Source organism: Neoarius graeffei, chromosome 19, assembly GCF_027579695.1.
Source record: "Neoarius graeffei isolate fNeoGra1 chromosome 19, fNeoGra1.pri, whole genome shotgun sequence".
Taxonomy (NCBI): Eukaryota; Metazoa; Chordata; class Actinopteri; order Siluriformes; family Ariidae; genus Neoarius; species Neoarius graeffei.
Window position 1 is genome coordinate 18,471,863 of NC_083587.1, and position 27,184 is coordinate 18,499,046.

The 27,184-nt window shown below is 41.5% G+C and overlaps 1 protein-coding gene across 4 annotated transcripts in view; it reads left to right on the forward strand.

The window, feature by feature from the left end:
- Positions 1–27,184, forward strand: part of pde7a (phosphodiesterase 7A) — an 80,948-nt gene that overhangs the window by 19,391 nt on the left and 34,373 nt on the right. The window contains exon 1 of one of the 4 annotated variants that reach the window (XM_060899775.1): positions 3,749–4,076. The exons of the other annotated variants lie outside the window; for them this stretch is intronic. The gene's annotated coding sequence lies outside the window, so the exon portion shown is untranslated. Of the gene's footprint in view, positions 1–3,748; positions 4,077–27,184 lie in introns of those variants that run through there. 4 annotated transcript variants of the gene reach the window in all.

The window sequence follows — 27,184 nt, forward strand, 5'->3', positions numbered from 1 at the left end:
TGTCAAATTAGCAATGGATGGAGATAATGTCAGTTATTCATTCATGATGCTTTGGTGGGATTTGGACAGTGTGTGTGTGTCTGTTAACTTACTGCTTCTCATTGTGCTTGTTCGTCATATAATTACATAATTGCTCACAGTGGATAAATGCTTAGTATGTTTTACTTTGTCAATTCAAAAGCGGACTGTATGAGGGGGGGGAAAAAGGGATTGCTTTGCTGTGCGGAATAATTACACTAAATAAAAACACGTACTAATGTTATTTTGTGCTGAATGTTGAAAATCTCTGTGAAATATTTTTTTAAAAGCATTGATTCAATATTAATTACTGTATCTGGAAAGATCATTAAACGGGAGCAAAGGCAAAAATCTAGCCATTTCAGTTCTGAACATTTAAGTGAGATATTTATGTATTTTTAAGGGACGGTGAAATAGGTCGCGCCTCTTCTTTGATTTCATTGGCTGCCACCACATTTAACCCATCAGTCTTAACTATGTAAATTACACTCGCCAGCCACTTTATTAGGAACACCCCCATCCACCTCCTGTTTGATGCAGTTGTCTAATTAGCTAATCCCTTGACGACAGCACGATGCATCAAATCATGTAGATGGGTCAGTCCATGAAATGATGTTACTTTTCATTGGTCCGGGTTTACATAATCATTTCATCTTTAATTTCCATGATTTAAAGAAATATTTAGCAGATTATCCATAAATATTGTTTGAAGAAATAAAATGAATAAAAAAATGAAGTTTTCTTTTGAAATAAAGAAATGTGAAACATTTTCTTCCCCATGACTGGATACGGATGACGCGTTTTTTGTGACATGGAATATTTGCTGACTTTGAGCTTAAATAAACCTTCATTACTTTCTGAGAATTTCAATAAAATTAGTTTCATGGTACTTGCAATTACTCGCATAATAAAGTTAAGAAGGTTCTATAAACTATTTAGCTTCGAATTCATCCACTAAAAATAGGTTGTGAACGTAACATTGTGATGTCCTACCGTGTTACGTTAGAAACCAGGCTTATAAAAAAATGATAAAACGAGTTGAAATCATGATTGATGTTTTTAATATAAAGAAGAATATACTATAAAACAATGTAGGTAGAAAGAAATTTAAACAAACGGCAATAAAAGAAATTATCGATGTTTGTTTTTTCTCACATCCTAACTTGGCGTCCACTCACTTCCTGGTTCGTTCACAACCTGCGAGACGTATTTACTCGATCTAGGTCAGCTGAACTGACGCGAGATAACACGTGCTCTCGTCGCTATCAATGGCATCAAAATGGCGGCCAGCAAGAGCAGGTAGGTGATATTATCAGCGTGTCCAGCAAAGTTACGCTTAAAACCATGTTGCGTTCGACTGACAGTTGGTGATATTATGTGATAAGGAAGTCTACTATGTTATTGTGACTTGTATAACACGAGGATGAAACTGTTTCCTGTTAATGACTGTTGTTATTGTTCAAATCTTAAAGAGATTTTATGAAGTTTGTGAAATGCTGGTATTTCATATTTTCAGTGTTTATGATGTTGAACTAATATTTCTAATGAATTCTTATTCAGTGTTAATGTTTAAAGTAAGCAAATAAAAGCAAAAAATAGATTTTATCAATATTTTTCCTTTATTTTTAAAAGCTTGTTCGTGTCCTTGTTACATTAGCAACCGGGTAAATATTTATGGATTTTATCATACATTGTAGAGCAGGAGTTATCTTAACAACTATGTTATATTTTCTTATATGGTCAATGCTTCATGGAAATAAAAGTTGTTTTCAGTTGTAAATTGTTTTAAGTGACTCCCTCTATGTCACATTTTGGTGACCCCATTTCATGGACTGACCCATATACAAATCAAGAGCTTCAATTAAAGGAATAGAAAATGTAAAGTAAATACATGCATGGGTTGGTAGCTTGTAATATTGAGAGCCCGTAAGAAAAGTTTCAGGCATGTTTGACCATTTATAAGAAAGTTGTGAGCGTTTTTGTATCGCTGCTCTAATGCCACCAGGAGGCTGCCATGTTGCCTGTTGGAAGGGCGATGCGTGACATCATTTGGGCGCAAAGCTGAGTGTATACTTCAGTACTGAAGGGGCAAAGCGAAAGGTCTACTAAGGTGACGATGTCCTTTTTCTCCACTATACGTCTGAAATGGTGTATTAATGAGCTGCAACCCTGACTTATGGACCAATCTGAACTCTTTACCTGTAAAACGAAGCTGAAACTGTGTGTTATACTACTCATTAGCATGCTTGGCATGCTCTCGACTCATTCATGAAAAACTTCATCAAGACGTCCTCAGGCTAGCCTACCGTAATTACTGTAGTAGGCAGTCCAACCCCTGCGGCAATGCAGAAAGAGGGTAAACAAACACTGCTTTACTATACAGGATTCATGTGAACATGACAAGAGGATGCACTTGTACAGAAAAAGGAAATATTGCCAGAAACACGCGAGCTGCTGGTGTGGTATGGATTTATTTGGTAAAATTCATACATGTAAAAGGACAATGCAAAGTATAAAATGCACTTATTTCCAATGGACAGCAGGAAACAATAAAATGGACAATAATAAACTCACAAAATTGTATAAACAAAAAATATATGCTAACTGTAATTATCACAGAGTACAACTAGATGACAGAAATGGCACCAAAATGATTAAAAATTAATTATATACACATCATAAAACTGGGTTTGGAATTTACTCCATAAAAACTGTTTCACCTGTTTCTTAAAATGATGACGTGTTTGACGAGACTGCAGTGATCGAGGTCGGCTATTCCACAAACAAATTCCTGTAAACCTAAAAGAACTCCAAATGGTTTCCTTAAAGTGTGACGTCGCTTACAATACACGGCCGTATTCGACAAAACGGACCACAGCGCCAGCGACATTTCTTCACTGATTTCCTTGGGTATTTCGGACAATGACACGAATAACGATGATGATCGTGAAAAACAAGCGTTATCATATCAATTAGTTACACACAAGTGAGCAATATTTATGGAGTTGTTTTAGTTAGTCATTACCGAGGCTTTTTTGACAACACTGAATCAAAGCAAGACACCCAACAAACATCAAGCCGCTTGGCTGCATCAGCAATTATTACGTTTATGCCCAAAGGAAGTCAAAATAACGTATCACGCTTAATAAAAACTTAGGGAAGGCATAAAAAGTGTTTTTCTTACCCTTTGAAGTTCTCTTTTGCAGACTACTTACCGTGTTGTCTCGTTTGTCTTGTGCGCTTTTTGGCTGAAGATTGTGGGAACCACATCTGGATTCAGCGCTGGCTTGTACAGTAGGGGTCGACGATAATCGGCCTGGCCGATATATCGGGCCGATATTCTGCGTTTTTACCACCGACTAGTGGCCTAGTGGTAGCGTGTCCGCCTCTCGATCGGGAGATCGTGAGTTCTATTCACGGTCGGGTCATACCAAAGACCATCATAAAAATGGTACCTACCGCCATCTGGCAAGGCACGCTGCAATACAGATGTGCATGGGGAGTTAAACTCTTGTGGTTACCAGAGGACTAGCCCCCCACTGTAACCCTAGCTATGTAATAGGCGAGAGGCCGAGGGCTATGGAAACGGAGATCGGCGCCGCCCGATGTGCCACATACAGGTTGGGCCTGGTTAGTACTTGAGTGGGAGACTGCCTAGGAATACCAGGTACTGTAAGGCGTGGGAAGGACTTTGACTTTTTTTGATTCTGCATTTTTAGGGTTATCGGTATCGGCCATAATTTCCACCGATATGCCGATAACATGCCTTTTTGCAGCCATTTTGTTCCTAACGCGACTCACTGCACATCCTTTCCTGCACTCGCCTCTGAGTTCAAGAACACGGTCCTGCCCACCACAACATCTGATTTGTTTGGCACAAGAGATATAGCCAATCGACACGTGTAGCGAAATGCTGTGAACTGTTTCAAGGCAGCTGTACGGGCACTTGGGCAGAAGCGGCACAAGGGATACAGCCAATCAACACGCGTAGCGAAACGCTGTGAACTGTTTCAAGGCGGCCGTATGGGCACTCGGGCAGAAGCAGATCCCACTTCAAGGTAAGGACACGCTGCTTTTGCCGCAATAAGTCACAAACACACAAGTTGCAAAAGCACAACATCATTATATGTTTACATTCTTCATCTACTACTCGTTAAAATTGTCCATTTGCATCTGTGTAGCCAGGCAAACTTAGCTTACGGAAGGAAGCACTTGAATTAGCCGACAACCAACTAGTCTCGCTGAAACTACATGTAATGTTGTCCATAGTAAGCAGTCCCCAGCATAACGTAGGCTGCAGTCATTTTTAAATCCCTGTCTGGAAACGTTGTGAATGTGTCAGTAGTTCTACTCGAACAGTAGAATGACAGCCATACAGAGAGGTGGTCAAGAGAAGACCAAATAAAACGTAGTGTTTGTGTTCTGTAGGCTAGCGCAAGCCTACTGGCTATTTGTTATGGTGATGAGTAAACTTCATGACGTGACTCGTGCTCAAAAAGCGCATTGCACTTGCATATGTTAGGTAACTTTATAAAGCGCTATTTGAACATTTAAACACGCCAGGTGTGATATGGTGCTAGTAGGCTGTGTAATACTGTAGGGAGTTTGTCAGGACGCTTGTTGTGGGCTCAGTAATTGTGTCGTGGATGCACACTTGCTTGGATAAACGCTAATGAATGAAATACATCAATTAAACTCTTGACTTAAATGTTCTTATGCTACTTCACATTGCGCTGTAATGTACTCCACTAGCATTTATAATTCTTGCGCAAGTGATTCTCCTCGCTAGCGCTTCTGATTCGGAAAGCGATATACTCTTAAAGGAGCAGAGCCGCGGCAATTTATACAAAAAACAGAAACCGCCTCGGTGGACAACATGCAGAGCAACTGTGCTTCCTTCACTACAATATAATCCTCCTAAATTGGGAATATTAGGCTTGGGCATTAAAAGCATTAGAATGTAGATGGTTACTTGTTAAGTTGTTACATAATAGGGAGTGATAGCCGACTTTGTTTGATTTGACTTTTTAAAAAATGCTGCAGGCAGCTTCTACACTTGATTTGTTATTTAAAAACTACTTGAAGTTGGTAAGTCTTACTTAGTTCTTAGTGTAAAAGAATCCAGAGTGTATTTTCATTTATTTTCCACTGAAAATGGTGAGCTGTAATATAGTAGGGAGTGATTTTTATTTTTTTATTGGTGAATATTTTATTATTATTATTTTATTTCTCATTTTATTCTAACTAATGTTTGACTTTATTGTACAAATGCTGCTGGCATCTCCCTGCACAAAATTTCATGTTCAATTTTACAATTAAACATAAATTTCATGGATATGAAGGTCTGGGTCAGTGTGTGCTATGTTTAATTTCAGGTTAATTATAATGTTTACATTTATCGGTTGCACATATCGGTTATCGGCATCCCAATTCCATAATAATCGGTATCAGCCCTGAAAAAAACATATCGGTCGATCCCTATTGTACAGTATTCCTAATACCCGGTGCATCCGAGTTGTTTGAGTGAAACAGTTTTCTTCAGAATATTCCGAGCACACGAGCTGCGTAAAGCAGTGTTTGTTTACCCTCTTTCTGCGTTGCCGCGGGGGTTGGACTGTCTACCACGGTCATTACGGTAGGCTAGCCTGGTGACGTCTTGATGAAGTTTTTCATGAATGAATCGAGAGCATGCTAAGCGTGCTAACGAGTGCTTATGCTGCCAGGAACGTGGGAAAACTCACACACTTGCCTCTTGGATAGATTTGGGTAAGTCAGATTGTATGCAGATCTGTTTGTAGGTTGTCTAGCAAGGTTACAGTCCGCAGAATGAGGCCGTCACGGCAACACTACTTGTACCAGGGATATAAATATGAAAAGTTACCTCCCTGCATTCAGTCACATAGGAGTAGATCAGCTGTTCACTCTTCTCTCGCTGTTTATCAGCGACATCAGGATTATCTTTCCTCCTCCATGTTTTTGTTAGAGAAATGGAATTTCTTTTTTTTTCATATAAACATTTTAATGAAATGATCTCCATCTGGTTTGAGCCAGATGGACTGGTTTGAGCATTTCAGAAACTGCTGATCTCCTGGGATTTTCACACACAACAGTCTCTAGAGTTTACACAGAATGGTGCAGAAAACAAACAAACAAACAAAAAAGCACCCACTGAGTGAGTGAGCGACAGTTCTGTGGGTGGAAACAAATGCCTTGTTGATGAGAGAGGTCGGAGGGAAAATGGCCAGATTGGTTTGGTTTGATTTTTTTTTTTTTGCCAGGAAGGATATAGTAACTCGTATAATCACTCTTTACAACTGTGGTGAGCAGAAAAGCATCTCAGCATGCAACAGCAGAAGAACACATTGGGTTCCGCTCCTGCAGCCAAGAACAGGAATCTTAGGATCAACAAGAAGTTCCTATTAATGTGGCCAGTGAGTGTAAGAGGAAAATGTCTGGTGCGGAGTTTCAGACTGCAACTTTATTTAATTTCTTCCAGTAGAATTTTGAGTTGTTGCCTTTAAAGCTAGACGGCCTTTCGATTTCATAAAATTGGTGAAATTTAGTTCCCTCTGAAATGTCTGTAATATCTCACAAAATATCAGGCCATTCTGTGGCTGGGAAGTTATTTAATTTGAGGGGATTCCCGAGCAAATAATGTGCATGAAATCGCGCAGTCAAGCAGACAGAGGAAGTCCATGTGCGCATGCGCAGGTTCACCTTTGAGCGTGCACTGACAGTTCCATCATTCTGTCGCTAAACGAACAGCTGATCACACCGAGGTGCTCGCCGACTGCCGATATTTATTAGTTTGGTCCTGCGTTTCCTTTCCTTCGTATATAACATAACGTCTTTTCTTCTTGCTTTCTGTTATTGTAGTCGGTCTTTCACGTTTCATTCGCACACTTGCGTCCTCCATTTTTCTCTCCTGTTTCAAATTTGTATCCCACAATGCCTTGCGTGAACGGGGAAAGCCCACCACGTCATGCATGACACAGTATCTTGTATTGGGCCATGGTGAAGCAGGAAAAAATAGTGGAGAATTTAAGGCCACGTGGCTCTAAATTCATTAATTGTTCTATTTAAAAAAATAAGAAAATTGGAAGTCTATGATCTGAATTCAGTAGCTTTCGGTCCACTAAACAAAAATAAACTTGAAAAATCTCAAAGGCGGTCTACCTTTTAAGAAAAAGTTTAACATTTATGATCAAGGCATGTGTTGTATTTTGAGCTTAAAGACCTGAAAATGATCATCTTTTTTGTGAGTTCTTGTCTCTGCTCATGCTGTGAATGATTAATCAATATCAGACCCTTGAAACAGAAAATCTGTTTCCACTTCAGTCAAAAGACAATGTGAAATTATTTTTTAAAAGCTTTTTCTCATTCAAATTCCCAAATTAGACTTTTTTTAAAATGAAAAGTTCATTTATTAAACACAACCATCATGCTCAAATGTAAGAAATCTAAAATAAAAGTTTTTAACGTTTCTATATTAAATAGTGACTTATTTTGAAGCGAGGATGTGAGAAGAGATAGAATCTTATTCCTGTGTCGTAAAACTTCACAATATTTGGAGCTTTATTTTAAAAGTGTCATGACTTAACGCAACATGTACCCCAAATATTCAGCAAAATGCTTCAGAAAGGTCTGAAGGTCATATTTACACCCTGTTCTGTGTCTCCTTTCCACAATATGATGCTAAACTGTGTTTCATAAAAAAAAAAAAAAAAAAATGTGTGTTGCCAGGTAAAACAAACCTCGCACTGCAGTCTGGCCTGTTCACCTTACAAGGTCAATCCGTGACCTTCAGTTTGACCATTCAAGGTCAACATTCATGGTGCTAAATGAAAGCCCATATGGGACTACCTACATGTTGATAATGGTAATATTTCTCAATCATCAGCTGCCAGGTTATAGTCCTATGAAAATCCATGACCTTGAGTTTGACATTTCAAAGTCCTTCAAGGTCATGGTGGCAACTGAAAGCCCATATGGGACTTCTTATATGTTGATAATGGCAAACATCTGTCTACCATTAACTATTTTAAAGTAATGAGCGGGCGGCACAGTGGTGTAGTGGTTAGCGCTGTTGCCTCACAGCAAGAAGGTCCGGGTTCGAGCCCCGGGGCCGGCGAGGGCCTTTCTGTGCGGAGTTTGCATGTTCTCCCCGTGTCCGCGTGGGTTTCCTCTGGGTGCTCCGGTTTCCCCCACAGTCCAAAGACATGCAGGTTAGGTTAACTGGTGACTCTAAATTGAGCGTAGGTGTGAATGTGAGTGTGAATGGTTGTCTGTGTCTATGTGTCAGCCCTGTGATGACCTGGCGACTTGTCCAGGGTGTACCCCGCCTTTCGCCCGTAGTCAGCTGGGATAGGCTCCAGCTTGCCTGCGACCCTGTAGAACAGGATAAAGCGGCTAGAGATAATGAGATGAGATGAAGTAATGAGCCTCTGAAAGCCTGTGACTGAGTTTGACCTTTCAGGGTCACTCATGGTCAAAGGTCATGGTGCCAAATGAGAGCCCATATGTGACTTTCTATAAGTCAATAATAAGTATCTGTATCTTGAACCGTTTCAGCTTTGAGCCTCTGAAAATCCGTGACCCTGCATATGATCTTTCAGGGTAGGACTGCACAATTAATCGAATTTAATTGAAAATCGCGATTTTGGCTGCCACGATTAAATTAAATGAAAATCGCGATTTATTTCCATTTAAAATGCGAGCTCTGCTGCATATCTGATCAAGCACTTTTTGACCAGTACTCCGCCAAACCATTAGGGGGGTGAACTGACGCATGTAAGGTTTCATTACTCCGCCTAAATAAGCAAGCAAGCCAAGTGCACAGAGCTTCAGTGGAGTGGTATCCAGTGTTGCCAGATTGGGTGGTTTTAAGTGCATTTTGGCGGATTTGAACATATTTTGGGCTGGAAAACGTCAGCAGTGTCTGGCAACACTGGCGGTATCTTCTTCAAGGGGTGATGGCGTGAGAGTAGGTAACAGATTGAGACTATTTAGCACTGGAGGCAATGCTGTGACCTGCCTTCGCTCATGTTTAAAGCCAGAGCATGTTGATAGGCTGGTCTTTCTAGCTAAAAAAACTTGTAGGCCTCAGTAAAATGCTATGTAATTGTTGCAATTGAGTTTTCAGTTCCTTCATCCTTTGGTAATTTCTTGGATAAATTTCATTTATTTGTCATTTGGAAATCAGAATTTCTCTTTTAAATTTCATTCTGCACTGAAAGCTGTTCATATTGTTTGAATATAGTGAAATAAAATTTAAGTGATTTCCCTAACATCAAGAATAATCGTGATTAATAATCGTGATTACAATTTTGATCAAGATAATCGTGATGATCATTTTTTCCATAATCGTGCAGCCCTATTTCAGGGTCATTCAAGGTCAAAGGTCATGGTGCCAAATGAAAGCCCATATATGACTTCCTACGTGTCAATAATATAGTGCATCTCTATCTTGAACCGTTTCCCAGTTATGAGCCTCTGAAAACCTGTGACCTTGACCTCTGACATTTGACCCCCAACCACTAAGAAAACTATGAGAGAGACCCTATCATGTAGCATATCCATGGAAGCAGAATTGAAAGATGAACATTTTGGATTTGGTTTGAAGCAAATAGGATGAATATGAAGGAAGATATTGCGAAAAAACAATTTTGGCCGGACAACCCTCAGTGTTGGAGGTTCTATTTGAGACCGTCTATCTTGAAAGTTTCATGAAGATTGGTCCAGCCGTTTTCCCGTAACGTTGCTAACAAAGAAACCCCACTGAAAACAACACCTCGCCCCCTGGTGGACTCCGTCCCAGGCAAGGTTTTAAAAAAAAAAAAAAAGGTATTTTAGTTCCTCTGAAGCAGTAAGTTTGTGCGAGGGACTGCTCAGCTCCATTAGCCGTGTTGTAAAAGTCTGTCCTGGTTTATGGCCTGACTCTTACAGGAACGTACGGTGCAGTCATGCAGCGGCGCACTATAACTCATAAAGGAGCAGTGAATTTATGAACCCGAGTACTGTGCCTTTAATCCGAGTCAGGCTGAGAGTGGACGGGAATCGACACGGCTTCCTCTTTTGCCTGCTCTTTTTTTGCCTGCAGTTGATGGTATGAGAAAGAATGAAGTGCTGATAATCTGGCTGTTATTGCGCTAAGAGGAAAGAAAACAAACAGTCTGTGTGTTTGAAGGAAGAGACATGACCCCCTCCGAGCGAGGCGACCTCAGTATGGCACTGCAACACTTTCTGAAGAAGTGAATGTAACTTCCTGGAGACCTGGAGGGTGAATTGTTTATTACAAAACAAAACCTCATCTGTGATGAATTTTAGGCTCTTAACCCTCTCTGCTCCAGGGGCGTTGGATCACGTCTGACCCCAACTTCCTACCAATCTGGGACATGTGAAGAAAAGTGTGTTCACTGTGCTGTAATGTGTATATGTGACAAATAACAGCTGCTTCTGAAAATTTTTTTTGTAGAAACGAAGTTGCTCGTTTGGGGGGAATTGGGATTGCTATGACATCCCAGATTTAATCATTTTTTGTTAATTTTAAAAAATTTGCAATTGGGCTTTAACTTTTGATTTTTTTTTCCTGTTGTTGCTACTTTTTATTGCATTTCATTAATTTATTCGAAAGATCAGTAAATCCTCCTAGAAACTGTTGGTCAAGATTTGGAAGTATCTTTGTTTCATCGTATTTTAGTCATTGAGCAACCATTTTGGTTCGATTTCAAACTATTCCTTTTACCTTCTTTAAAAACAAAACATCTTTGGAATGAATGCATCGATACCACAGCACTGTTGAATTAATGTTCTCTAACGGAAGCTCTGACGGTAATCACACGCTTATATTGTCATTATTGTTTCCGTAGCAACAGTGAATTAACTCGGATTTCTCTCGCAGATGTTCCAGATAGACTAATTAAGTTATTCCACAAAATCGAGTTGTACATGAGCTGATAGCCGACGAGGCGCGTAGCTCCGAGTTAAGGCCAATTTATGCTGACAACGCAGTCCTCGCAGACGGTGTCGCAGATAGCGTCTGCGTAGCCCCCCCCACCTTCGCAGACGCTCTGCGCGCACCTCCCAAAAATTGTGACCACCGCAGAAGCCTCGCAGACAGCGTCGCAGACAAGAGGGCTCTGATTGGTCCACTCTACATCCGCTGTACACGCACTTCCGCTTCCCTACTTTCCCGGTTTGGTTTGTTTTCACTACCGACATTTTTAAAAACACGAGCGAAGATGGAGCAGCACGAAGAGCGGTTGATCGAGGAAGTGAGGAAGTACGTACATCTATACGACTCCAGTTCTAGTCATTATAAGTAACCGGAGGATAAACACTCCACTAACCACACCCACCAACTACTCCTAGCGATTTCGTGACTTCGGGCCCCCTTGCGTTGTAGTGGTGAATAACATCGCGCACGCCTATTACTCCCCACTCAACGATAAATTACAACTGTCTGTGAAAAGCTGTCTGCGAAAGCCTTGTTGCAAGAGCATGCAGAGGCCTTTAGCTGTAAGCCATGTATGATGAGATTGAGTGGAATAATGGTTTTATTCGATCCACATTCACTGGATTTTGAGAATGGAGCATATCTTTTTATTTTTTGCAAATTCGATAAAAACTTTATACAAAACGTCCGACAAAATCATTTCCGCTTAGAATAGAAACAAACTGGCGAACTGACAGGAGGAAATTGTGAAAAATGCGATAATTCTTGAAAAATAAAAAAGGTATGTTCTTACCATCAAATACTTTAATTCCATATTTTGTTGCCTTTTGTATTTTTTTGGGGGGGGGGTTGTTTTCAAGTAGAGTTTTTATTTCATCCTGAGTTGGTTCAGTAACACGCTTCACCATTTTGTTTTTCTCTCCTCATGGTATATGAGCTGATATCCTAGTAGTAGTGTAGCCAATCGGAGCGCACGATTGCTCATATCCAGTGAATGTGGATAGAATTGATGTTGCTGCGAGGAGATGTTTATGGAAGGGAGCCTCCAGTATAAGCACTTTAACAGGCAGAGGTAAAGCTGTAACTTTCCGTTTTCCGTCATCAAAAATCCGATGTTTTGCGGTTTCATGGCAACAAGCGATTGTTTTTTTTTTTGGTCTTTGTAACTTCAAGAGATTGTTGCTACGTAGCTGCTACAATTATGATAACAGGACCTAACTTGTTTCATGGATGTTCCACAATACTAAATGTAACTATAAATGGATAAAAGTATGTGTCGTCATTCTTTAATGAATAAAAATGTAAGCATTGGAAAACTGCTTATATTATGGTGATGACAAGAACTCATCACATGACATCGCACCACCCTGTCGTCGATTATTTTCCTGTAACAGCGCATCACCAAGTGTTTCTATTCCTTATTTAATAGCTCTACTATTTACAGAGGATCATGATTTTGAATTTAAGTGGGCGTGGCCAATATCACAGCTGCAGTCCATCCCCAAGAAAATGTTCATGATTGGCTTATTGAGCAGCTCGAAGATAACTTGCGACTGATGAAATGATCATAACGGAAGTGTGACTCCTGCAATGATTGTGGTCCTTGTTTCCTTCTTCCCCCTGAGGGACACATGGTCTCTTCATGTTTCCTGTGTTGGTTTGGGAATCAGCATTTGCGTGCTTCATCTCTCGATCCTCAAACCTCAGGACTCTCGCCCACCCACGTCTCCAACAGCCCTGTGTGTGTGTGTGTGTGTGTGTGGTTAAATATATGACCCTGTGAACATACAGAGATGAGTTTGCATATTCAACCAAGATAGAGTCAGAGTAGGAGCTGGTGTGGGTGTGTGTTCAAGCTCTGGGCTCATGTGTAGAAGATTATTTCCAGACAGTTGAAGTCACAGTTAAAATCGCACCCTTTAAATAAGTCGGCATCGTGTGGAAAGTCATGTGAGAAACAGCGAGAAGTCTTGTGTGCGTGTCGTAGCGCCCGTGGCGCGGTGTTCAGTTCGCCAAACGTGCTGTGAGTCTATTTGTGGAAACTCTCCTCCACAGACATATGTGGTGATGTCAATGCTACGACGGGCCTAATTTGGGCTGCGGGAGAGCATTTGATTGCACACCTGTTCTCAAAACGAGGTGTTTGCAAGGCCAAGGCTGTGACTGGGAAATGGATTTGAACATGACGCATACTTGGTTAACAATGGGCATTTGATTTCAAATCAAGGCTGTCACGATCCCATAGTTTTGCCTCAAAACCAAATCCAAAATGACACTGTTGCCAAAAAAAAGCCTTCATTATTTGGCCTTCGTCACATTTTGGTTTTCTTTACATGGTTTAAAAATGTACACTGTATAGCCAAAAGCATGTGGACACCTGACCATTGAACATCATGTTCCAAAACCATGGGCATTAATATTGAGTTGTTCCCATTTTCCTGTTGTTATGAGCGCCACTCCACTTCTGGAGTGGAGATTTTGGGGCGTGGCTGTGGAGATTTGTGTTCATTCAGCTACTGGAGCATTAGTGAGATCAGGTAGTGATGTTGAGGCTCTAGTTCATCCCAAAGGTGTTCAGTGGAATAGACTTCAGTCAGGGCTCTGTGCAGGACACTCGAGATCTTCCAGTCCAACCCTAACGCACCATGGAGCTTGCTTTGTGCACTGGAGCATTGTCATGCTGGAACAGGTTTGGGTCTCTTGTGAAGGGAAATTGTAATGCGATACAGTTGTGGTATTCTAACTTTGTGGCAGCTGTTTGAGGAAGGATGGCCTGTTGAGCGTTATGGTCAGGCTTCCACATACTGTACTTTTGGCCATATAGTGTGTGTGTATATACTAAAGAATACAGTGCTGAGTGTGAGTACACCCCCTTTGAAAAGTAACATTTTAAACAATATCTCAATGAACACAAACAATTTTCAAAATGTTGAAAAGACAAAGTTTAATATAACATCTGTTTAACTTATAACGTGAAAGTAAGGTTAATAATATAAACTTGGATTACACATTTTTTCAGTTTTACTCAAATTAGGGTGGCGCAAAAATGAGTACACCCCACAACAAAAACTACTACATCTAGTACTTTGTATGGCCTCCATGATTTTTAATGACAGCACCAAGTCTTCTAGGCACGGAATGAACAAGTTGGCGACATTTTGCAACATCAATCTTTTTCCATTCTTCAACAACGACCTCTTTTAGTGACTGGATGCTGGATGGAGAGCGATGCTCAACTTGTCTCTTCAGAATTCCCCAAAGAAAATAGTTTCTTTACACCACAAAGGTGAAGGCTACAAGAAGATCAGCAAAGCTTTACTTATCAGTCAGAATACTGTAGCAAAAGTGGTACAAAAATTTAAGAAAGATGGAACTGCAACGTCCACGGAAGTTAACACCTCGACAGGAGCGTCTTCTGATGAGAAGGGTTGAAGAAAACTGGCATGCAAGTTCACTGCAGTTATCTAAAGAAGTAGAAAGCCAAACTGGGGTGACTATTTCCCGTGACACGATACGGCGTACACTGCAGAGGAATGGCATGCATGGATGCCATCCACGAAAGAAGCGCCTCCTAAAGCCCAGGCACAAAAAAAGCCTGCCTAGAGTTTGCCAGGGTCCATGCTGACAAAGATGAAGACTACTGGGACTCTATACTCTGGAGTGATGAGACCAAAATAAATGTTTTTGGAACTGATGGCTTCAAAACTGTATGGCGTCGCAAAGGTGAGGAATACAAAGAAAAATGCCTGGTGCCTACAGTGAAACATGGTGGTGGCAGTGTCCTTCTGTGGGGCTGCATGAGTGCTGCTGGTGTCGCGGAGCTGCATTTCATTGATGGCATCATGAATTCACAGATATATTGCTCTATACTGAAAGAGAAGATGCTACCATCACTCCGTGCCCTTGGTCGTCGTGCACTTTTCCAACATGACTAAACACACATCTAAGGCCACTGTTGGATTTCTGAAGAAGAACAGGGTGAAAGTGATTCAGTGGCCAAGTATGTCTCCTGATCTGAACCCAATCGAACACCTATGGGGAATTCTGAAGAGACAAGTTGAGCATCACTCTCCATCCAGTATCCAGTCACTAAAAGAGGTCATTGTTGAAGAATGGAAAAAGATTGATGTTGCAAAATGTCGCCAACTTGGTCATTCCATGCCTAGAAGACTTGGTGCTGTCATTAAAAATCATGAAGGCCATACAAAGTACTAGATGTAGTAGTTTTTGTTGTGGGGTGTACTCATTTTTGCACCACCCTAATTTGAGTAAAACTGAAAAATGTGTAATCCAAGTTTTATATTATTAACCTTACTTTCACGTTAAACAGATGTGATATTAAACTTTGTCTTTTCAACATTTTGGAAATTTTGTGTTCACTGAGATTGTTTAAAATGTTAGTTTTCAAAGGGGGTGCACTCATTTACGCCGAGCACTGTAGATTGCAAAATAAATAATGTATATGGCTTAGATAGCAAATATATTTCCTTTGTGATAAAACGTATGTAGAATGTCGGCATGGAAATATATAAACGGGCATAAAGAACAGAATAATTTATCATGCAATATAGTCTTAAACATGTACTAATCTATTTGTTTTTTAAACATGGACATTTTTCAAATCTTTGCATGTTTGGGTTGATGTGTAACAAAAAAAAAAACCATTGTTGATGTGGTGAAGTTTTCTCTAAGGTGATGACTGTTACATTTATAGAAGGAGTCTCCAGTGTGACTTTCCATGCGTCTCAGTTTGCGTCTTCCCACACTTACACTTGCTATTTTGAGTGCCTTCACACTGACAAATACGGTAGCATACCGTGCACTACGAGTACCCAGATGGCGTACTCATAACGGTCAAAATGTTGCGTGTACAAAACTGTATACTTCTCGCCCTCAATGGTCGCCATCTTGGCTACTAGGGCTGTAACGATACACCCAACTCACGATTCGATTCGTATTGCGATTTTTGACCCACGATTCGATACGCCCACGATTTTTTTTAAAATGTTTTTTTAAAGTAGTAAATTTGACTTATTTACTTACTTACATTAACTATTTAATAACAAATAATTCAGACCACTGCAGAGAATGAGTAATATGTATGCAAAAATGAACAAATGTATATCCAAAGATTGTTTTATTTCTCAAAATAATACTGTTGAGCCGGAAGCTCTGTTTCTTTCGGTTCTGAAAAAGTCATTTTTCCAAATCGTGTAAATCCGTTAAGATTTTTTTTGGGGGGGTGGCTCTCTCACTGTCTCACTCTCATTGGGCCAATGATTTTCTGTGATCGCGGAAAACAGATGGAAATTACGGAATTTTTATGGCGAAACATTGCTCGCGTGTCAAAATGTAACTACCGCAGACGGCTTCCGCCCAAGCAGACATGCCTTCAGTGTTGCCAGATATTGCTAACGTTTTCCACCCCAAAATATGTTCAAAACCAGCCAAAAAGCACCTAAACCTGCCCAATCTGGCAACACTGCATGCCTTTCCGGTCAAGTGATTGTGATTGGCTTGTGGCACACCTAGCCAGCCAATGAGCTGCTTGTTTACAGATTCACTCCCCGCGTCGCAACCAGAATGGCGACCGCTTAAAAGAAATGAATGCTCTGCCAGTGGCGAGTGTGGACGTTGCGTGACTCGCAGAAGATTGTCGCAGGTCGGCGAAAAAACGACTTACTAATAGATATAAAAAAAAAAGTAATTTAAGTAAGTTTAAAATGTAATTTAAATAAGTAAAGTATTCATAAATTGAAGTTTGGAAGCGCCTCTGTTTTTGGGCTGAGGAGAAGTTTGAAAGGGTGTACCGCGATTCTGCCTTCTTGTATCGCGATACGGATCGTGGCTCTGCGTATCGCGATACGGATCGTGGCTCTGCGTATCGCGATTTCGATTTCGATACGCATATCGTTACAGCCCTATTGGCTACGTAGCAGAAGGAGCGCGACCACCAAGCTGTTTTCAGCCAGTCGGAGGGGGCATGTTGTTAATTCCGACCCTGACATAATTTCCACGTCACGTGTAACCTCTCTATACAAAATCACACAAGCGAGGACGATTAAAAACGTTGAGCAAAAAAGCCGGCAGATATTTTTACGTGACGATCACGTTCGAGCTACCGTGTTCGATTTGATACAACGCAATCCTGTCGGAATTCGTGCATTACGCGAGCAAGTGCACAGTGTACACGTGGAAATGTACTAACGGAAGTACACAAATTGAGACAGCATTTGTAAGTCATTATGTTTGCCACCATGGAAGGGTCTTCGTAAGTGATAACAGGAATTAACTTGTTTTGTGGCTGTTCGAGAACATCATATGTGACTATAAATGGATAAAAAGTATATGTCCTTTTGTTGTAATATAACTTTCTTTGGCAAATTGCTGCGGGATAAATCATTTTGTGCTGCATTACACCACCCTGTCAGTGATGATTTGTTACAGCACGCTGCATTGTTTTCTTCATTACTTAATGCGCCACAAAATGGCGAAGGAACTATGCTTCAACGCTTATGGGAAAAAAAAAAAGCCAGGATTTATGAACGTACACAAATATATAAATTCTCAGTTTCCATTCCAGGATTTCTAGAACAGTCATGATTTCATCGCTAATGTTACCTAGCTAACTAGTTTACCATGCTGGTTCTGTGGCAAATTTTTATTTTTTAATACAAGTACCAGTTTCATTTTCATTCTCAAATTCTTTTTAATATAAACTGAACTCTTGTATTTTCAGACAATAAGGCCCCCGTCACATTTATTCGGAATTGGCAGGAATCAAGCAGAACCAGCCGGAATGGAAAATTTTTCAAAATTTGTGCCACATTTGGGAGGGAATTTCAAACTGACCAACGTTCTTACAGCTTTGTAAGAATGCCGTTCAAATACTTGGGGTATAGTCACGCTGGAGGCGGAATGAGCGGGAATGCCATCAGAATGAAAATTCTTCATATATTCCGGGATATTCGAAGTGCATTCTAAAAATTCTGAGTGCATTCCAAACATTCGGGCCCATTCTTGTGGCCGGCCCGAATGTTTTGCTCATACTCAAAACATTCGAGGTGCATTCAAAGAGGAGAAATATCGAACGGCATTCGAAGTGTATTCTGACTGCATTCTAAATATTCTTATGGCATTCCAACAGCATTCGAAACATTCTGATCGTGTTTGAGGGGAAAAATCGAAATGGCAAGCCACTTCAAATCCTGCCAGAATGTCCCGAATGTGCCTCGACTGAGCCGGAATGCCGTGGGAATGAAAATTCTTCGTATATTCCGGGATATTCGAAGTACATTCTAAGTATTCGAGCTGCATTCTCTTTGAATTCTTAGACGTTCGAAACATATTCGACGGCTATTCCGGGAGCGTCCTGACTGCATTTGAGGTGAATTTGTACAGCATTCGAGGCACCTTCCGACCAGACTTCGGGTGGTATTCGGGCAGCAATCGAACCGCATTCGAAGTGCATTCTTAACATTCTTACTGCATTCTAACAGCACTCTAGGTATTCCTACTGTGTTCCAACTACATTTGAACTGCATTCGAAAGCTAATACACCCGGAATGTGCAAGAATCATTTGAGGCGGGTTCGAAGCGCATTCTAAGTATTCGAACGGCATTCTTGCATAGCTGTAAGAATGTTGGTCAGTTTGAAATTCCCGCCCAAACATGGCATGAATTTTGAAAAATTTTTCATTCCGGCTGGTTCTGCTTGATTCCTGCTAATTCCGAATAAGTGTGATGGGGCCTTTAGAATGCCCTTCGAACCCACCTCGAATGATTCTTGCACATTCCGGGTGTATTAGCTTTCAAATGCAGTTCAAATGTAGTTGGAACACAGTAGGAATACCGAGAATGCAGTAAGAATATTAAGAATGCATTTCGAATGCCATACGAGTGTGGTTCGATTGCTGCCCGAATACCACCCGAAGTCTGGTCGGAAGGTGCCTCGAATGCTGTACGAATTCACCTCAAATGCAGTCAGGACGCTCCCGGAATAGCTGCCGAATATGTTTCGAACGTCTAAGAATTCAAAGAGAATGCAGCTCGAATACTTAGAATGTACTTCGAACATCCCGGAATATACGAAGAATTTTCATTCTGACGGCATTCCGGCTCATTCGAGGCACATTCGGGACATTCTGGCAGGATTTGAAGTGGCTTGCCATTTCGATTTTTCCTCGAACACGATCAGAATGTTTCGAATGCTATTGGAATGCCGTAAGAATATTTAGAATACACTTCGAATGCCGTTCGATATTTCTCCTCTTTGAATGCACCTCGAATGTTTTGCTCATGCTCAAAACATTCGGGCCGGCCACAAGAATGGGCCCGAATGTTTGGAATGCACTTCGGATATCCTGGAATATACGAAGAATTTTCATTCCGACGGCATTCCGCCTCTAGCGTGACTACCCTATAAGGAGTTGCAGCAATATTGAGAAAATGTGAAATCTGTGTGTAGTGGTGTGGGTTTTTTTTTTTTTTGGGGTTCATTTATGAGGAAAAAACTCCCTGATTTTATTTTTTTTTTTAGACTCCGTTTCAAATCAGCTCATCCTTGTCCCCAGAGACTCCTTTGAATACTTTGCTGTGATTGGTCGATTGCTGAACTGAACATGTTGCACGAGCGCCTCATGTGAAGGTCATTTGAAGATTTCGTTGCGATTGGTTTCACGGCGGCCAATCGACGCACAACACAAGCGTCAGAACAGGCTTCGTCCCAAACCATGCATTCTCTTCCTAAGCAGAAGCAGCTTCACTTCTTAAAATAAAAATCTTCAAAAATATCGAAATATCGATGCTTGTTTTTAATCACAATGGGTGAAACACACAGCTCTCTTAGTGAGCGCCAGCGATTGCACACATTCTGTACATCGCTTCCTGTCGTTTTTCATGACCAAAAAAAAAAAATCAATCAACAGGTTTGTTTTGTTTCCAAACCGTAAGATAGAGATTTTGTGGAAGATGTGACAAATGTTCTTGGCTTTGTCGAGAAGAATATTAGCAAAGTAATGAATATTAATGAGAGTGGGGCTCTTCTTTATGAATATTAATGAATGGAGGGTGGGAAGTGTGTGTGAGGGAGCGAGAGAGAGAGAGAGGTGCTTGGTTATGTAATGTACAGTATGTTATGAAATTTTATGTGCAGGGAAATGCAACCAGAAAATAAATAGTTGTCCTAATCTTTCAGGCGGATGGTGGAGGAGCAGCGAGCGGTGTTTTATTTAGTAAACGGAGTGTACAGTGTGCACTCGAGCTGCGCTGATGAGGAGACGGGAACGTGCTCGGTCCCTCTAAGCCCCTCCTCCTGCATGCGTCAATGGACTTGCTGCTCTGATTTGCTGTTGCTTGGAGGTTGTGAGGGTTGGGGGTGAGGGAGGGGTGGATGCATGCGGGAGGTGGAGTTTACGAGAGGCATTCATGGCCATCATGGACAGCTGGTTTGTGTATGTCTGTCTCTCCATGGTGCTTGTCCCATGATTGTGTGGTCAGGTGACGGCAGTACGGCTAAGACAGCTGCACTAAGCTCAGCACTGAACACGCTGTCTAGGCCTTAAGCTTGAGTATCTGACACGCGCGCACGAACGGCCACACTCTGACACACGCACAGTAACACACCCACACTTGGAGACCGAGACTATGATCATCCGTGTCCTCAAGGTCCAATGGGAATAGCTCTAATCTGGTCTGTAATTGCCTTTCTCATCAGATGGATTTTCTCCAAGGTAGGTTTTGGAGTGAACTGGAGCTTTTCAGATAACAAACGTTCTGTCTCTGACAGCCATCAGCAACTAGCAAATCCTAACAGCATGCTTAACATCTGCATGACTCCGTCCTCCTTGGGAACTTTTCTACGCAAGGATTCGTTTTTTGCATGGCACAGCTGATCAGACGGAATCCCCGCCCCGAGTCTAATACCAACACGCCGTGTGTGTCAGTGGTGCGTGCTGCTCCACTCGTCCCACATACAGCCATAACGGTCACCTTGACCGAGCGAAAGGCGTTGTCTTTGTGCAAGCAGACAGCATTTTGGAACTCGGGTAGAACTGGAGATTGTTCCTATAAATTTGGCCCATTGCAGAGTCTGAAGATGGCGTATAACCGCTAACGTATATCATCAAAGTCGGATCAGTCCAAAAGGATTCGTCAATTACACTCGAGAAATGTAGCTTATGTCCCAAAAGCAGCCTCTGCGTTCATCCACAAGTCTAAAGAAAACAGCGGGATTAGATCGGAATGTAAATCAGACTTTTCGGAATCGGTTTTTGTATAAAATTGATTAAACGTGTATAACAGTTAGCTGGTTATTAAGGTACCGAAGAAATGAAATGTAATTCCTGGCAGTAGTACAGCTACTAATCAGGTTTATATTTGATGTTATGTTGTGGTTTCTATAGCAATGGCTCATTCACAGGGACTTTACAGTATATATCAATAATCTAATCCTACTTCTAGCACTTGGTAGAGGAATAACACATTTCCAGATTTGCTATTCTGGAGAGAAAAAACAAACAAAACCTCGACCTTGTGCTAACAGTAAGCACTTCATCACACAAGAACTTCAGTGATTTTTCTCCTGAAGTTTTATTCCTTACATCAAATTGTCCTTGAGGGCGGCACGGTGGTGTAGTGGTTAGCGCTGTCACCTCACAGCAAGAAGGTCCGGGTTCGAGCCCCGTGGCCGGCGAGGGCCTTTCTGTGCGGAGTTTGCATGTTCTCCCCGTGTCCGCGTGGGTTTCCTCCGGGTGCTCCGGTTTCCCCCACAGTCCAAAGACGTGCAGGTTAGGTTAACTGGTGACTCTAAATTGACCGTAGGTGTGAATGTGAGTGTGAATGGTTGTCTGTGTCTATGTGTCAGCCCTGTGATGACCTGGCGACTTGTCCAGGGTGTACCCCGCCTTTCGCCCGTAGTCAGCTGGGATAGGCTCCAGCTTGCCTGCGACCAGGGCTCGAAATGAACTTTTTTTCTTTGTGTCCCCCAGTGGTCCCGAATTCTGTGTTGTATTGTCCCGAATGGAAGCAATAGTGTCCCCATTTTTTTCCTCTCTGAAATAACCAGTGGTTAATATTATCATATGAAGTTACTATTATATTTGTAACTGCGATTTTGAACCCTTTATATCATTTTTACAATAAGTCACAAGACACAAGCGACACGTGTCCTATACATCATCTACTTCAAAATTACAGTTATTGCATTTTCAGTTTATTAAACTTTGGCGATCTCACTGTATGAATAGATACCCGTTTATTTAAAGGGACCAACTAGCTCATTCAGAAAATGTTTCAACTCCCTACATCTGCAGTACACTTTAGTTGAAAATAAGACCCCTTTTATGTTCATTTCATCTACTTATACCTTGAATATCTGTTGGCACTTATAAGGCCAACTTATAATTTTCACCATTACCGTTATCCATTTTTATGAACTTTCCGTTATCCATTTTTATGGACTTTCCGTTATCCATTTTTATGGACTTTCCGTTATCCATTACCGTTATCCATTTTTATGGACTTTCCGTTATCTATTTTTATGAACTTTCCGTTATCCATTTTATGAACTTTCGCTGCCGAAACGTGGGTGCAAATGTTAGCACCATCAGCATAGTGCCAGGTCCGAGCCTAGTTGTGCTGCTGACTGACTAAACTTTCTGAACTAGAAAGACACCAAGAAAACTCACTTATTCTGTTGAACGGTATCTTCCGTCAATATCATCCACATCATTCCTGTTGTATTTTATAACGTGTCTAACAGTGTTCATTAAGTTCATTCAGTTGCTCGCGTTGCCTGCAGACCAGGCGATGACACTTTGGATCCTGAAGGTCCCGGAGACGTTATGTCTGGGCTTTCAGTTTCTTCCCCGCGGTCGGTCCGCTTCAACCACTTAAGCATTTTTGTTCTGGCAAGAGTCGGCGCAGCGTGTGCGGTAGCAATTCCATTCCAAGTCCATATAATGCGGACTCCGGCCGAAGATTCTAGAACAGAATGCGCTGCTCTGTAGCCTACGGATGCAGGTGCATCGAAAGTGTAGCTACTATGTATTTTTCGCTGTTAACGTTTTAAAATTAAAATTGACAAATTAGGTGAATGTCTACGTATGTGTTACGGCTTTGTAAATAATATTAATGTAGAACTTTTTTTCTAGATCTATTTTTTTTCCATTGTCCCGGGATTGTCCCAGATATGCTAATTTTGTGTCCCGATGACATTTTTTATGGTCCCCGGGACGTCGGGACACCGTTAGTTTCGAGCGCTGCCTGCGACCCTGTAGAAGGATAAAGCGGCTAGAGATAATGAGATGAGATGAAATTGTCCTTGATAATTTGGTGAAGTGCTCCTTCTTGTCTACGCCTGGTTAAGTTCTGTCCTGGAATGAGGTTGGATCCTGAATAGATATCGTTGAGTTTCCTTGAAGGTGTTACACCCAATAGAACCTCATTTGCTATGGTAGGTGACGGGTTTTTAAAAAAAAAAAAATGTAAAACTATGCTTCATCAGATAACACTATCACTGATCATCATACGCTGTACAAGGACAACACGGAGCGTTTATTTTGTGGCTGTGACGTAGTAGATGTGCAGGATATGCGTCTGAACTTTGTGAGAACTCGCAGGAGCCTTTAACTCCGTTCACACCTCGCTGTTGTGTAGCAGTTGGCAAGCGGCTCTGCAATTCAGCGCCGAGTTAACCTGTTCAAATAGAGTCCTCAAAGCAAGCCTGAAATTCCTCATGAAGTTTATAAAAGGTTCTGGATTTTTTTTTTTTTTTATGTAAACTTCACAGAGCAGCTTGAGGTTTTGTATGTTTGTAGTGTTGGCGAAAAAACAAAAAGAGGAAATTATTTTTGTTCTCCAAAGTCACAGGTGTGTCCTGAGGAGCCGATGAACCGCTTTTGTGCTCAGCCTCTCATCAGGTGACGTTATTCTGCTCTCCTCAGGGTGATACAAGACCTCGGTAACACCCATGCCATATGGGCACGCTCCATATCGGCACTCCTGCTTGTGATTACTCACACGCCAAACGCTGCGTGATGTGTGTAAACATGGTGAAATGACTCAACAGGCAGCGTGCTCCTTGTTGCAAGCGAGTCGTCGTGTTCCTTAGCAAGTCACATGTCGTTATTGCAGGGCGCCTGCTTTGAGTCTGGGAGTGGACACGCCTCTAGCAGTCATCCCGGGGTTTATCCTTCATAGTGGTAATTAAGCAGAGGTGCAGAATCGCACGACATGCCTGAATTTTAAAACCTGCACCTGGGTCATGGGTTTGTTTCCACTTCATGATAGATGTAGGATTTCTTTTTTATTTTTGCATATTGTGCTAAAAGCTGTAATTTCTGTACTTTTCCGTAATTGTCTGAGGTTTTTTTCCCCCCCTTCCCCAAAAATGCACCTTACTTTAAATTATTTCATAATTGCATTTGAGGAGTCTGAAGGGAGAGCAGGACTGATAATGGCTAAAAATCAAGTATGCAAATTGGTTGTCCATTGACGTCAAACGCTGAATTGTGTGCCATCTGGGGACATCACGTCCAGCCATCTAAAAGCCGTGCTGGAGTGTGTGTGTGTGTGTGTGTGTGTGTGTGTGTGAGAGTGAGTGAGCGAGTGAGAAGAAAAGCCAGCACAAGACGAGCTAGGTCTTTAGCTTTTCAGCCTCGTCTCCTTCCCTCCTGTGCCATCGTGCAGAAAGATTTCTGAATAGTTTGTAGGTTTTTTTTTTTTTTTTTGAAACAACCATTACATTTAGACTTCGTCAGTCGTCAAATGGTTTCAAGCCGAGCAAATTGTGCAAAGTGTACAAGGCAAATTATGAAACTGCGAGAGAATATGAAAGGATTTGTAATGTAATATAAATGGCATTTTAATTTTATTTATTAATTTATTGATTTAGCTGTACTGCCCACCTTTACATGTGGAGTTTGGTACTGGTGTGTGTGTGTGTGTTTTCAGATTTGATTTTGATTCAGGGTGACGATTCTTTGGCACTTGTCCATGTTTTTGATTTCTCATCTCATCTCATTCATCTCATTATCTCTAGCCGCTTTATCCTTCTACAGGGTCGCAGGCAAGCTGGAGCCTATCCCAGCTGACTACGGGCGAAAGGCGGGGTACACCCTGGACAAGTCGCCAGGTCATCACAGGGCTGACACATAGACACAGACAACCATTCACACTCACATTCACACCTACGCTCAATTTAGAGTCACCAGTTAACCTAACCTGCATGTCTTTGGACTGTGGGGGAAACCGGAGCACCCGGAGGAAACCCACGCGGACACGGGGAGAACATGCAAACTCCACACAGAAAGGCCCTCGCCGGCCACGGGGCTCGAACCCAGGACCTTCTTGCTGTGAGGCGACAGCGCTAACCACTACACCACCGTGCCGCCCCGTTTTTGATTTCTATAAATGTGCATTTTTTTTCTCGATATGTCTATTAGCTACTTTTAGCATTTTCATGACCGTTTGTAATGAAAGTACTGTTGATGTTTTAGGCAATAAAAATAAAATTGGAAGAGTTGTGGTTACGAAGCTTACCAGATTTAAACTTCTTGTTTATTTATTTATTGTTTTTGGGTAGGGTACATCTCCGAATTAAGTTTATTTTTACCTTTATGTTAAGGGGGGATTTTTTTTTTAAATAACACTCATACATGTTGCATCACAGAATTGTGTGGTGTGTTTTTTTTTTAAATGGTTCAAGTGAGAATATTTTTGAGTTACCGTGCTTCTCTTAGAATCTTCAAGAGAAAAGAGTTTGGATTCATCGAGTGTGTGTGTATAAAAATGTGTGTGTGTGTAGTGGTTAGCGCTGTCGCCTCACAGCAAGAAGGTCCGGGTTCGAGTCCCGTGGCCGGTGAGGGCCTTTCTGTGCGGAGTTTGCATGTTCTCCCCGTGTCCGCGTGGGTTTCCTGCATGTGCTCCGGTTTCCCCCACAGTCCAAAGACATGCAGGTTAGGTTAACTGGTGACTCTAAATTGACCGTAGGTGTGAATGTGAGTGTGAATGGTTGTCTGTGTCTATGGTGGGGTTTACATTAGACCGTATCAGCGGATCATCAGATTAACGTTTTTAAAACGATTAGCGTGCACACAGCAACGCCAATACACGATTCGCGTGCACACAGCAACACCAATACACGGATACGCTCGGCTCCGCAGGCATCCTGCGCTCCAAATCACTCCGCCCTGAACAGCGAGTGCCCTCTGGAGGGTGCGCACTCCGGCCCTGCGCAGCTCACAGAGCGCGCGAGTGAAGTGCACGAGCAGTGATTCGGGACTGAGCCGCTGTGTGTGTGATCCCAGCGCATATCACTTACCACTTGCAAGTGGAAGGATGGCAAGCCTAAAGACAATCATAACTACACAATGGGCAGTATTTGCATCAGTATTTGCAGTATTTTCATACTTTTATACTCTTTAATGAAAAGTGGTACAAGGCGGAAGTCCGCGCCGTTTTTCAGCAGTCGCGTCACATGACCAACGCCAACGAATCAGGAAGGTGGATGTCACAGTGACGTTGTCCAATGACGACGCCAGCTAGAGCTCAGCACAGCGTATCCGCGTATCCTCAATGTTTACACAGCACCGGACCAGACACGATCTAGATTGAATACGTGGACCCTGGCGGATTCCCGTTTCCCGGCGTTTCCAGGCGGTTTAATGTAAACGGACAGTGCATTAGCAAATATAATTAATAAACATGTGTAGTAGAATAAACATACACATTCTTTCAATAAGATTAACATGGTATATAGCTAGATTGTAATTAATTTGTAACAGACGCGAGATGGACAATCGTAACAGAAGTAATGGAACAGACATAATTTTGGAACTCATAGGCTTGACTTTGGCATATAAATATGTTTTTATTACATCTCAGAAAATTAAAGTTATCTTTTAACATATCATTCATTAAAGATTACATGTTTTGTGACCTGATGGTAAAAAAAAAGAAATGGTTTTAGGTGAATTTTTAAAAATAAGTTCATGTCCCCATTTCAGTACCCATAAGCGTGGAATCACTCATATATATATATATATATATATATATATATATATATATATATATATATATATATACACACACACACACACGTGTGTGTGTGTATATGTAATATATAATGTGTGTGTTTGTGAACCGTTTAGAATTGCCTATTTCTGCATAAATATGACCTAAAACATCATCAGATTTCTACACAAGTCCTAA